Source organism: Pseudophryne corroboree, chromosome 1 (assembly GCF_028390025.1).
Source record: "Pseudophryne corroboree isolate aPseCor3 chromosome 1, aPseCor3.hap2, whole genome shotgun sequence".
Lineage (NCBI taxonomy): Eukaryota > Metazoa > Chordata > Amphibia > Anura > Myobatrachidae > Pseudophryne > Pseudophryne corroboree.
The window spans coordinates 52,277,246-52,291,693 of record NC_086444.1 but is presented as its reverse complement, the minus strand read 5'-3'; positions in this window follow the sequence as shown (position 1 = coordinate 52,291,693).

The following is a 14,448-nucleotide window of genomic DNA, read 5'->3' as shown; positions in this document are numbered from 1 at the left end:
AGAGGTCTCAATCTGGTTGTTGATACGATGTATGCGTATCATTTGTGAATAAGGGACACCTCTAATAAGACTTTTAGGGTGACAACTCTGGGCTTGCAAAAAAGTGTTACGATCAGTTGGTTTGGTGTAAACCATGGTATTAATCTGATTGTCTTTGAGGGAAATAAGGACATCAAGAAACGCAATCTGTTCCTGATTAAATGTGTACGTAAATTTAATAGGGCATGTACCACCATTATGTAACTCGATATGATTAATCAAGTTCATAACATCACCCCGCCAGATGATAAGCAGGTCATCAATATAGCGTGTATATAGAATAAGATTCTCCATAATAGCAGCATCACTGAAAAATAAATCATGTTCAATAGCGAACATCACGATGTTCGCATATACCGGGGCTGCGCAAGACCCCATCGCGCAGCCCATGACCTGTAGGAAAAATTGATCGTTATATAAAAAGAAATTTTTAGTGAGAATCAATTCAAATAATGTCAAAATCAGATCAATTAACTCTGGAGAAAAACAATTACATTTGATCAAAAATTTCCTTAATAATGCAAGACCAAAATCATGCGGGATGGAGGTGTACAAATTTACCACATCAATGGTGACAAGCCAACACCCCTCAGGTACGCAAACATTAGCCAATTTTTGTAACAGGGTGGTGGTATCAAGCAGAAAAGTAGGTTCTGCTTGCACAAAAGGTTGCAATATGGCATCTAAATACGTGGCTACAGGTTGAAATAATGAACCAAAGGCGCCAATGATGGGGCGCCCTGGAGGTGGAAACAAATTTTTGTGGACCTTAGGTAAAGTATAAAACAAAGGTACACAAGGATGCAGCGGCAACAAAACATCAAATAGATCCTGTGAGATAATCTGACTATCAAGAGCATGCTGGAGAATATTTCTTAGTTCACATTTAAACTTGATTGAGGGGTCCTGATGTAATTTAATATAGACTGTGGAGTCCATAAGTTGACGTTCCACTTCTTGGTGGTAATCATTCAGGTCTTGAAGAACTATTGCTCCCCCCTTATCGGCGGGGCGAATAATCAAATTACGGTTCTCAGAAAGTGAGTGAAGGGCTTCCCGTTCACATTGAGACAAATTAGAGAAGGTGCGTCTAGGTGTTGTAAGAAGGTTAGTTACCTGTTCATCTAATAGACGCATGTAGGTCTTGATCGAGGAGTTGCTGGATAATGGATCAAAAGTAGAGGTAGGACGGAATTTAAGTAATTGTTTAGGAATATTAGCTGAACTAGTAGATGGAGTATCTTTAAAGAATTCTTTGAGCTTCAGTTTACGATGAAGAGAGAATTTCTCAATATTCCATTGTAAAACGTCCACAGGAACTGTTGGAACATATGACAGTCCTCTACTTAACAGCTTAACTTCACTCCTGCTCAGTTCGTAAGAAGATAAATTAAAGATTACTTCCTCCTGCGTAATGGCGGTCTTCCCCGTCCCCGTCCTCTTGTTTTGGCCACCCCGGCGTGTGAATCGTCTCCTTCTCGATGCTGAACGGTTCTGGTCGCAACGCCTAAAGGGCCCCCTCTTGCGGTTGAGATGTCATTCTCACTATTGGAGCTACCAGTATCTTTAGATGTGTCAGTATCGAAGCGTGAGAGCTGTCTGCGGTTTCTTCTAAAAAAAGGCCGTGAATCCTTGTCACCTGACAGCCATCTGTACACGGTGTGTCGCTCATAATCTAGTTCAACTTTAGAGAGTTTCTCCTTCTTGAATTTAATAAGATCACGTTTATATTGTGTGACTTGTGATTGTAATTTCTCCATCCAGTCATTGTCCTTATCTGCTTTAAGGACAGAGAGATGTTTAGTTTCAAAATCAGAGATTTTCAATTTAATTTTCTCAAGTTCCTTAGTGGATTGTTCGATTACTAATAATAAGAGGTCAAAACTACACTTATTAAGAATAGCAACCCAGCGTTTGCAAAAAGCTGGGTCGTAACGTCCAATGGTTGGACAATTTCTAACTCGGAAGCCCCGAGGAATTTTTTTAGACTTATAGTAATCGCTCAATGAGACTCCGTGTAAATAAAAATCCGTTTCTTTTTTCTTAAGTCGCAGTAGGTCACGGAAAATGCCATCCACAGAAATAGCTTCCGCTTCATCATCCATGCCAGTGGTATATAGCCGTGTCTCGGCTTCAGCCTCAGAAAAAGATAAGACATCTCCAATAGGATAGTTCAAATAAGAAGATTGCTCATAGGTTTCCTCAGTCATGATAAAATGCAGAAGCACAAACAAACTGTTGATAAAGGGTTAACTCAGCAAGAGTGCAACACCTTAGGCAAACAACAGCATTGAGTTCCAAAATCCACATGCAGCAGGAATAAAGTGCTAGTGCCAAAAAACAATATGAAATGAATGTCACAAACGGACATTACATAATAAAATCATGTAAAACCAGAACTTCACCAGGATAGACAGTCTCAGGATGAACAAGGTGCTGGGTGCCAAGGCAGGGAGACGCAAGGACCAATTGCGTTCACCCAAGGATATACGAAAGGGAGTCTGGCACTCCAAATGACAGAAATAACTGCGGCCGGTGCCCTCACATGTAGGATAAGACGTAGAGGAACGGCGTGCGGCACTCAGCCCAAAAGACCACAGCAAAGAGTCAAGTGTGCATAACAACGTTTCAATGCATCCGCATTGTCGTCAGGTTTATTAAAAATAACAGGACAAACATACCTTTTATCACTGTGCCACCCACGTGAAGAAGCAGCAGCGGCTTCCGGGAACGGGACCACGCACCCGACCGGCGGCCGTATCTGATGACATCATCAGAAACATTCAAAGTGCACACCCCCACCAGGTGATCAAGCTGCCATGGAAACGAAAAAACAAATGCTCAGTGTGCATAACGCAGAGCTACAGAAAGGCTGTTACAGCCGCATACATTTACATAATATCATGAAAGAAATGAATGCAGTTAATAAAATGTGAGCATATACAAGATGCAACCTGAAAGGAAACAGAATGATATTATAAAAAGCAAGCATAATTAATAGACTCGTTAAGACCTTTAGGAATAATGACATCTAAACGTATGATCCAGCGTGTCTCACATTGCAGTAGCTTGCGCCCCCGATCACCACCACGTTTGGAAGGTGGAATATGATCGATCATACGATATCTGAGACTATTTAAAGGATGTTTAAATTCAGAGAAGTGCCGTGCCACAGGCTGGTCACTTTTGCCAGTTTCAAGAGCATGACGTATGGCAGACCGATGCGCCGTCATGCGCTCTTTGAATTTACGCTCAGTTTTGCCCACATAGCTTAGACCACAGGGGCATAACAACTGGTAAACCACATAAGTGGAGTTACATGTAAGTAAGTGGTGTATTTGCACACTTGACTCTTTGCTGTGGTCTTTTGGGCTGAGTGCCGCACGCCGTTCCTCTACGTCTCATCCTACATGTGAGGGCACCGGCCGCAGTTATTTCTGTCATTTGGAGTGCCAGACTCCCTTTCGTATATCCTTGGGTGAACGCAATTGGTCCTTGCGTCTCCCTGCCTTGGCACCCAGCACCTTGTTCATCCTGAGACTGTCTATCCTGGTGAAGTTCTGGTTTTACATGATTTTATTATGTAATGTCCGTTTGTGACATTCATTTCATATTGTTTTTTGGCACTAGCACTTTATTCCTGCTGCATGTGGATTTTGGAACTCAATGCTGTTGTTTGCCTAAGGTGTTGCACTCTTGCTGAGTTAACCCTTTATCAACAGTTTGTTTGTGCTTCTGCATTTTATCATGACTGAGGAAACCTATGAGCAATCTTCTTATTTGAACTATCCTATTGGAGATGTCTTATCTTTTTCTGAGGCTGAAGCCGAGACACGGCTATATACCACTGGCATGGATGATGAAGCGGAAGCTATTTCTGTGGATGGCATTTTCCGTGACCTACTGCGACTTAAGAAAAAAGAAACGGATTTTTATTTACACGGAGTCTCATTGAGCGATTACTATAAGTCTAAAAAAATTCCTCGGGGCTTCCGAGTTAGAAATTGTCCAACCATTGGACGTTACGACCCAGCTTTTTGCAAACGCTGGGTTGCTATTCTTAATAAGTGTAGTTTTGACCTCTTATTATTAGTAATCGAACAATCCACTAAGGAACTTGAGAAAATTAAATTGAAAATCTCTGATTTTGAAACTAAACATCTCTCTGTCCTTAAAGCAGATAAGGACAATGACTGGATGGAGAAATTACAATCACAAGTCACACAATATAAACGTGATCTTATTAAATTCAAGAAGGAGAAACTCTCTAAAGTTGAACTAGATTATGAGCGACACACCGTGTACAGATGGCTGTCAGGTGACAAGGATTCACGGCCTTTTTTTAGAAGAAACCGCAGACAGCTCTCACGCTTCGATACTGACACATCTAAAGATACTGGTAGCTCCAATAGTGAGAATGACATCTCAACCGCAAGAGGGGGCCCTTTAGGCGTTGCGACCAGAACCGTTCAGCATCGAGAAGGAGACGATTCACACGCCGGGGTGGCCAAAACAAGAGGACGGGGACGGGGAAGACCGCCATTACGCAGGAGGAAGTAATCTTTAATTTATCTTCTTACGAACTGAGCAGGAGTGAAGTTAAGCTGTTAAGTAGAGGACTGTCATATGTTCCAACAGTTCCTGTGGACGTTTTACAATGGAATATTGAGAAATTCTCTCTTCATCGTAAACTGAAGCTCAAAGAATTCTTTAAAGATACTCCATCTACTAGTTCAGCTAATATTCCTAAACAATTACTTAAATTCCGTCCTACCTCTACTTTTGATCCATTATCCAGCAACTCCTCGATCAAGACCTACATGCGTCTATTAGATGAACAGGTAACTAACCTTCTTACAACACCTAGACGCACCTTCTCTAATTTGTCTCAATGTGAACGGGAAGCCCTTCACTCACTTTCTGAGAACCGTAATTTGATTATTCGCCCCGCCGATAAGGGGGGAGCAATAGTTCTTCAAGACCTGAATGATTACCACCAAGAAGTGGAACGTCAACTTATGGACTCCACAGTCTATATTAAATTACATCAGGACCCCTCAATCAAGTTTAAATGTGAACTAAGAAATATTCTCCAGCATGCTCTTGATAGTCAGATTATCTCACAGGATCTATTTGATGTTTTGTTGCCGCTGCATCCTTGTGTACCTTTGTTTTATACTTTACCTAAGGTCCACAAAAATTTGTTTCCACCTCCAGGGCGCCCCATCATTGGCGCCTTTGGTTCATTATTTCAACCTGTAGCCACGTATTTAGATGCCATATTGCAACCTTTTGTGCAAGCAGAACCTACTTTTCTGCTTGATACCACCACCCTGTTACAAAAATTGGCTAATGTTTGCGGACCTGAGGGGTGTTGGCTTGTCACCATTGATGTGGTAAATTTGTACACCTCCATCCCGCATGATTTTGGTCTTGCATTATTAAGGAAATTTTTGATCAAATGTAATTGTTTTTCTCCAGAGTTAATTGATCTGATTTTGACATTATTTGAATTGATTCTCACTAAAAATTTCTTTTTATATAACGATCAATTTTTCCTACAGGTCATGGGCTGCGCGATGGGGTCTTGCGCAGCCCCGGTATATGCGAACATCGTGATGTTCGCTATTGAACATGATTTATTTTTCAGTGATGCTGCTATTATGGAGAATCTTATTCTATATACACGCTATATTGATGACCTGCTTATCATCTGGCGGGGTGATGTTATGAACTTGATTAATCATATCGAGTTACATAATGGTGGTACATGCCCTATTAAATTTACGTACACATTTAATCAGGAACAGATTGCGTTTCTTGATGTCCTTATTTCCCTCAAAGACAATCAGATTAATACCATGGTTTACACCAAACCAACTGATCGTAACACTTTTTTGCAAGCCCAGAGTTGTCACCCTAAAAGTCTTATTAGAGGTGTCCCTTATTCACAAATGATACGCATACATCGTATCAACAACCAGATTGAGACCTCTATGGCACAGATTGATATGTTGATAGAAAAATTCATACGTAGGGGTTATTCCCGTAAGGAATTATTAGCCACCAAGGAGAGAGTGTTGAGGATTGATAGAAATACACTTTTGCACTCACATCGTGCCCGTAATGATCTTGATAGACCCAGGATTCCTTGGGTTAATAAATTTAATCCAGCTTCCCCCACTATTAATCACATCTCTAAAAAATTATGGCCAATTGTTGAGTCCGATTCATCACTCCCGTTACAACAACATAGACTCATGCCTTGTTATTCAAGAGGTCGCAATCTGCGCGATTTTCTGGTTAAAACAGATGTGGCACCACTTATGAAAACCATTTCTGTTTCTAAAAAAACTGGCTGCATTCGTTGTACATGTGTAACTTGCCAATTTTTGATTGCAGGTAATTCATTCTGTCATCCGCACACGGGTAACAAGATTAAAATACACCACTTACTTACATGTAACTCCACTTATGTGGTTTACCAGTTGTTATGCCCCTGTGGTCTAAGCTATGTGGGCAAAACTGAGCGTAAATTCAAAGAGCGCATGACGGCGCATCGGTCTGCCATACGTCATGCTCTTGAAACTGGCAAAAGTGACCAGCCTGTGGCACGGCACTTCTCTGAATTTAAACATCCTTTAAATAGTCTCAGATATCGTATGATCGATCATATTCCACCTTCCAAACGTGGTGGTGATCGGGGGCGCAAGCTACTGCAATGTGAGACACGCTGGATCATACGTTTAGATGTCATTATTCCTAAAGGTCTTAACGAGTCTATTAATTATGCTTGCTTTTTATAATATCATTCTGTTTCCTTTCAGGTTGCATCTTGTATATGCTCACATTTTATTAACTGCATTCATTTCTTTCATGATATTATGTAAATGTATGCGGCTGTAACAGCCTTTCTGTAGCTCTGCGTTATGCACACTGAGCATTTGTTTTTTCGTTTCCATGGCAGCTTGATCACCTGGTGGGGGTGTGCACTTTGAATGTTTCTGATGATGTCATCAGATACGGCCGCCGGTCGGGTGCGTGGTCCCGTTCCCGGAAGCCGCTGCTGCTTCTTCACGTGGGTGGCACAGTGATAAAAGGTATGTTTGTCCTGTTATTTTTAATAAACCTGACGACAATGCGGATGCATTGAAACGTTGTTATGCACACTTGACTCTTTGCTGTGGTCTTTTGGGCTGAGTGCCGCACGCCGTTCCTCTACGTCTTATCCTACATGTGAGGGCACCGGCCGCAGTTATTTCTGTCATTTGGAGTGCCAGACTCCCTTTCGTATATATATATATATATATATATATATTTATATAGACACATATATATATTGTATATACTGTGTGTGTGTGTGTGTGTGTGTGTGTGTGTGTATACACACACACACGCACACATTATATAGGGTGTGGATCATATTTGTCGACAGTAACTAGGTCGACACAAGCATTAGGTCGACGTGATCAATGTCGACATGAGATTTTTATTTTTTTGTGTCGTTTTCTCCGTACAGTGACCGGGAACCCCAATTAGTGCACCATGTACCCTTGCATGGCTCGCGAATGCTTCGGGCAAGGTGCCTCGCTGCGCTTGGCACAGGTTACAGTTCCCAATTATAGTCCGCATGGATCATAAAGTATGAAAAAATTCAAAAGTGAAATTTTTTTGAAAAACTCATGTCAACCTTCTATCATGTCGAGATATATATATATATATATATATATATATATATATATATCAGTGCCGTAACTAGGCATTTTAGCGCTGTGTGCAAGAAACAACATTGGCGCCCCCCCATGTAAGATAGGGGCAGTGCGCGCCGCAGGTGCGTGAAAAATATATAGGGGCGTGGCTTCATGGGGAAGGGGCGTGGCCACAAAATAATAGCAATTCATACTACGGTGCACAGTAGTCTCCATTATTCAAATTACGCTGTACAGTAGCGCCACTACACCAGGTAGAGCCCCTTTTGTACATTACAGCAGACAGCGTCCCCCTTTTTACACATTACAGCAGACAGTCCCCCTTTTTACACATTACGGCAGACAGCGTTCCCTTTTTACACATTACGGCAGACAGCGTCCCCTTTTTTACACATTACAGCAGACAGCGTCCCCTTTTTTAACATTACGGCAGACAGCGTCCCCTTTTTACACATTACAGCAGACAGCGTCCCCGTTTTTACACATTACGGCAGACAGCTTCCCCTTTTTACACATTACAGCAGACAGCGTCCCCGTTTTTACACATTACAGCAGACAGCGTCCCCGTTTTTACACATTACGGCAGACGGTGTCCCCGTCTGAACATCATCTTCTCCACATTTTCTGGATGTAACCTCGTACGCCGATTGCTGACAAGGTGAGCGGCGGCACTAAACACTCTTTCGGAGTACACACTTGTGGGAGGGCAACTTAGGTAGAATAAAGCCAGTTTGTGCAAGGGCCTCCAAATTGCCTCTTTTTCCTGCCAGTATAAGTACGGACTGTGTGACGTGCCTACTTGGATGCGGTCACTCATATAATCCTCCACCATTCTATCAATGGTGATAGAATCATATGCAGTGACAGTAGACGACATGTCCGTAATGGTTGTCAGGTCCTTCAGTCCGGACCAGATGTCAGCATCAGCAGTCGCTCCAGACTGCCCTGCATCACCGCCAGCGGGTGGGCTCGGAATTCTGAGCCTTTTCCTCGCACCCCCAGTTGCGGGAGAATGTGAAGGAGGAGATGTTGACAGGTCGCGTTCCGCTTGACTTGACAATTTTCTCACCAGCAGGTCTTTGAAACCCAGCAGACTTGTGTGCGCCGGAAAGAGAGATCCAAGGTAGGTTTTAAATCTAGGATCGAGCACGGTGGCCAAAATGTAGTGCTCTGATTTCAACAGATTGACCACCCGTGAATCCTTGTTAAGCGAATTAAGGGCTCCATCCACAAGTCCCACATGCCTAGCGGAATCGCTCTGTCTTAGCTCCTCCTTCAATGTCTCCAGCTTCTTCTGCAAAAGCCTGATGAGGGGAATGACCTGACTCAGGCTGGCAGTGTCTGAACTGACTTCACGTGTGGCAAGTTCAAAAGGTTGCAGAACCTTGCACAACGTTGAAATCATTCTCCACTGCGCTTGAGACAGGTGCATTCCACCTCCTATATCGTGGTCAGTTGTATAGGCTTGAATGGCCTTTTGCTGCTCCTCCAACCTCTGAAGCATATAGAGGGTTGAATTCCACCTCGTTACCACCTCCTGCTTCAGATGATGGCAGGGCAGGTTCAGGCGTTTTTGGTGGTGCTCCAGTCTTCTGTACGTGCTGCCTGTACGCCGAAAGTGTCCCGCAATTTTTCTGGCCACCGCCAGCATCTCTTGCACGCCCCTGTCGTTTTTTAAAAAATTCTGCACCACCAAATTCAAGGTATGTGCAAAACATGGGACGTGCTGGAATTTGCCCAGATGTAATGCACGCACAATATTGCTGGCGTTGTCCGATGCCACAAATCCACAGGAGAGTCCAATTGGGGTAAGCCATTCCGCAATGATCTTCCTCAGTTGCCGTAAGAGGTTTTCAGCTGTGTGCGTATTCTGGAAACCGGTGATACAAAGCGTAGCCTGCCTAGGAACGAGTTGGCGTTTGCGAGATGCTGCTACTGGTGCCGCCGCTGCTGTTCTTGCGGCGGGAGTCCATACATCTACCCAGTGGGCTGTCACAGTCATATAGTCCTGACCCTGCCCTGCTCCACTTGTCCACATGTCCGTGGTTAAGTGGACATTGGGTACAGCTGCATTTTTTAGGACACTGGTGACTCTTTTTCTGAGGTCTGTGTACATTTTCGGTATCGCCTGCCTAGAGAAATGGAACCTAGATGGTATTTGGTACCGGGGACACAGTACCTCCAACAAGTCTCTAGTTGGCTCTGCAGTAATGATGGATACCGGAACCACGTTTCTCACCACCCAGGATGTCAAGGCCTCAGTTATCCGCTTTGCAGTAGGATGACTGCTGTGATATTTAATCTTCCTCGCAAATGACTGTTGGACAGTCAATTGCTTGGTGGAAGTAGTAAAAGTGGTCTTACGACTTCCCCTCTGGGATGACCATCGACTCCCAGCAGCAACAACAGCAGCGCCAGCAGCAGTAGGCGTTACACGCAAGGATGCATCGGAGGAATCCCAGGCAGGAGAGGAATCGTCAGAATTGCCAGTGACATGGCCTGCAGGACTATTGGCATTCCTGGGGAAGGAGGAAATTGACACTGAGGGAGTTGGTGGGGTGGTTTGCGTGAGCTTGGTTACAAGAGGAAGGGATTTACTGGTCAGTGGAGTGCTTCCGCTGTCACCCAAAGTTTTTGAACTTGTCACTGACTTATTATGAATGCGCTGCAGGTGACGTATAAGGGAGGATGTTCCGAGGTGGTTAACGTCCTTACCCCTACTTATTACAGCTTGACAAAGGGAACACACGGCTTGACACCTGTTGTCCGCATTTCTGGTGAAATACCTCCACACCGAAGAGCTGATTTTTTTGGTATTTTCACCTGGCATGTCAACGGCCATATTCCTCCCACGGACAACAGGTGTCTCCCCGGGTGCCTGACTTAAACAAACCACCTCACCATCAGAATCCTCCTGGTCAATTTCCTCCCCAGCGCCAGCAACACCCATATCCTCCGCATCCTGGTGGACTTCAACACTGACATCTTCAATCTCACTATCAGGAACTGGACTGCGGGTGCTCCTTCCAGCACTTGCAGGGGGCGTGCAAATGGTGGAAGGCGCATGCTCTTCACATCCAGTGTTGGGAAGGTCAGGCATCGCAACCGACACAATTGGACTCTCCTTGTGGATTTGGGATTTCGAAGAACGCACAGTTCTTTGCTGTGCTTTTGCCAGCTTGAGTCGTTTCATTTTTCTAGCGAGAGGCTGAGTGCTTCCATCCTCATGTGAAGCTGAACCACTAGCCATGAACATAGGCCAGGGCCTCAGCCGTTCCTTGCCACTCCGTGTGGTAAATGGCATATTGGCAAGTTTACGCTTCTCCTCCGACAATTTTATTTTAGGTTTTGGAGTCCTTTTTTTTCTGATATTTGGTGTTTTGGATTTGACATGCTCTGTACTATGACATTGGGCATCGGCCTTGGCAGACGACGTTGCTGGCATTTCATCGTCTCGGCCATGACTAGTGGCAGCAGCTTCAGCACGAGGTGGAAGTGGATCTTGATCTTTCCCTAATTTTGGAACCTCAACTTTTTTGTTCTCCATATTTTATAGGCAGAACTAAAAGGCACCTCAGGTAAACAATGGAGATGGATGGATTGGATACTAGTATACAATTATGGACGGACTGCCACGGTTAGGTGGTATAAAAAAACCACGGTTAGGTGGTATATATTGTAATACAATTATGGATGGACGGACTGCCTGCCGAGTGCCGACACAGAGGTAGCCACAGCCGTGAACTACCGCACTGTACACTGGTTGATAAAGAGATAGTAGTATACTCGTAACAACTAGTATGACTGACTATGACGGTATAAAGAATGAAAAAAAAACCACGGTTAGGTGGTATATATTATAATACAATTATGGATGGACGGACTGCCTGCCGACTGCCGACACAGAGGTAGCCACAGCCGTGAACTACCGCACTGTACACTGGTTGATAAAGAGATAGTAGTATACTCGTAACAACTAGTATGACACTATGACGGTATAAAGAATGAAAAAAAAACCACGGTTAGGTGGTATATATTATAATACAATTATGGATGGACGGACTGCCTGCCGACTGCCGACACAGAGGTAGCCACAGCCGTGAACTACCGCACTGTACACTGGTTGATAAAGAGATAGTAGTATACTCGTAACAACTAGTATGACACTATGACGGTATAAAGAATGAAAAAAAAACCACGGTTAGGTGGTATATATTATAATACAATTATGGATGGACGGACTGCCTGCCGAGTGCCGACACAGAGGTAGCCACAGCCGTGAACTACCGCACTGTACACTGGTTGATAAAGAGATAGTAGTATACTCGTAACAACTAGTATGACTGACTATGACGGTATAAAGAATGAAAAAAAAACCACGGTTAGGTGGTATATATTATAATACAATTATGGATGGACGGACTGCCTGCCGACTGCCGACACAGAGGTAGCCACAGCCGTGAACTACCGCACTGTACACTGGTTGATAAAGAGATAGTAGTATACTCGTAACAACTAGTATGACACTATGACGGTATAAAGAATGAAAAAAAAAACCACGGTTAGGTGGTATATATTATAATACAATTATGGATGGACGGACTGCCTGCCGACTGCCGACACAGAGGTAGCCACAGCCGTGAACTACCGCACTGTACACTGGTTGATAAAGAGATAGTAGTATACTCGTAACAACTAGTATGACACTATGACGGTATAAAGAATGAAAAAAAAACCACGGTTAGGTGGTATATATTATAATAATACAATTATGGATGGACGGACTGCCTGCCGACTGCCGACACAGAGGTAGCCACAGCCGTGAACTACCGCACTGTACACTGGTTGATAAAGAGATAGTAGTATACTCGTAACAACTAGTATGACTGACTATGACGGTATAAAGAATGAAAAAAAAACCACGGTTAGGTGGTATATATTATAATACAATTATGGATGGACGGACTGCCTGCCGACTGCCGACACAGAGGTAGCCACAGCCGTGAACTACCGCACTGTACACTGGTTGATAAAGAGATAGTAGTATACTCGTAACAACTAGTATGACTGACTATGACGGTATAAAGAATGAAAAAAAAAACACGGTTAGGTGGTATATATTATAATACAATTATGGATGGACGGACTGCCTGCCGACTGCCGACACAGAGGTAGCCACAGCCGTGAACTACCGCACTGTACACTGGTTGATAAAGAGATAGTAGTATACTCGTAACAACTAGTATGACACTATGACGGTATAAAGAATGAAAAAAAAACCACGGTTAGGTGGTATATATTATAATACAATTATGGATGGACGGACTGCCTGCCGACTGCCGACACAGAGGTAGCCACAGCCGTGAACTACCGCACTGTACACTGGTTGATAAAGAGATAGTAGTATACTCGTAACAACTAGTATGACACTATGACGGTATAAAGAATGAAAAAAAAACCACGGTTAGGTGGTATATATTATAATACAATTATGGATGGACGGACTGCCTGCCGACTGCCGACACAGAGGTAGCCACAGCCGTGAACTACCGCACTGTACACTGGTTGATAAAGAGATAGTAGTATACTCGTAACAACTAGTATGACACTATGACGGTATAAAGAATGAAAAAAAAACCACGGTTAGGTGGTATATATTATAATACAATTATGGATGGACGGACTGCCTGCCGACTGCCGACACAGAGGTAGCCACAGCCGTGAACTACCGCACTGTACACTGGTTGATAAAGAGATAGTAGTATACTCGTAACAACTAGTATGACACTATGACGGTATAAAGAATGAAAAAAAAACCACGGTTAGGTGGTATATATTATAATAATACAATTATGGATGGACGGACTGCCTGCCGACTGCCGACACAGAGGTAGCCACAGCCGTGAACTACCGCACTGTACACTGGTTGATAAAGAGATAGTAGTATACTCGTAACAACTAGTATGACACTATGACGGTATAAAGAATGAAAAAAAAACCACGGTTAGGTGGTATATATTATAATAATACAATTATGGATGGACGGACTGCCTGCCGACTGCCGACACAGAGGTAGCCACAGCCGTGAACTACCGCACTGTACACTGGTTGATAAAGAGATAGTAGTATACTCGTAACAACTAGTATGACTGACTATGACGGTATAAAGAATGAAAAAAAAACCACGGTTAGGTGGTATATATTATAATACAATTATGGATGGACGGACTGCCTGCCGACTGCCGACACAGAGGTAGCCACAGCCGTGAACTACCGCACTGTACACTGGTTGATAAAGAGATAGTAGTATACTCGTAACAACTAGTATGACTGACTATGACGGTATAAAGAATGAAAAAAAAACCACGGTTAGGTGGTATATATTATAATACAATTATGGATGGACGGACTGCCTGCCGACTGCCGACACAGAGGTAGCCACAGCCGTGAACTACCGCACTGTACACTGGTTGATAAAGAGATAGTAGTATACTCGTAACAACTAGTATGACACTATGACGGTATAAAGAATGAAAAAAAAACCACGGTTAGGTGGTATATATTATAATACAATTATGGATGGACGGACTGCCTGCCGACTGCCGACACAGAGGTAGCCACAGCCGTGAACTACCGCACTGTACACTGGTTGATAAAGAGATAGTAGTATACTCGTAACAACTAGTATGACACTATGACG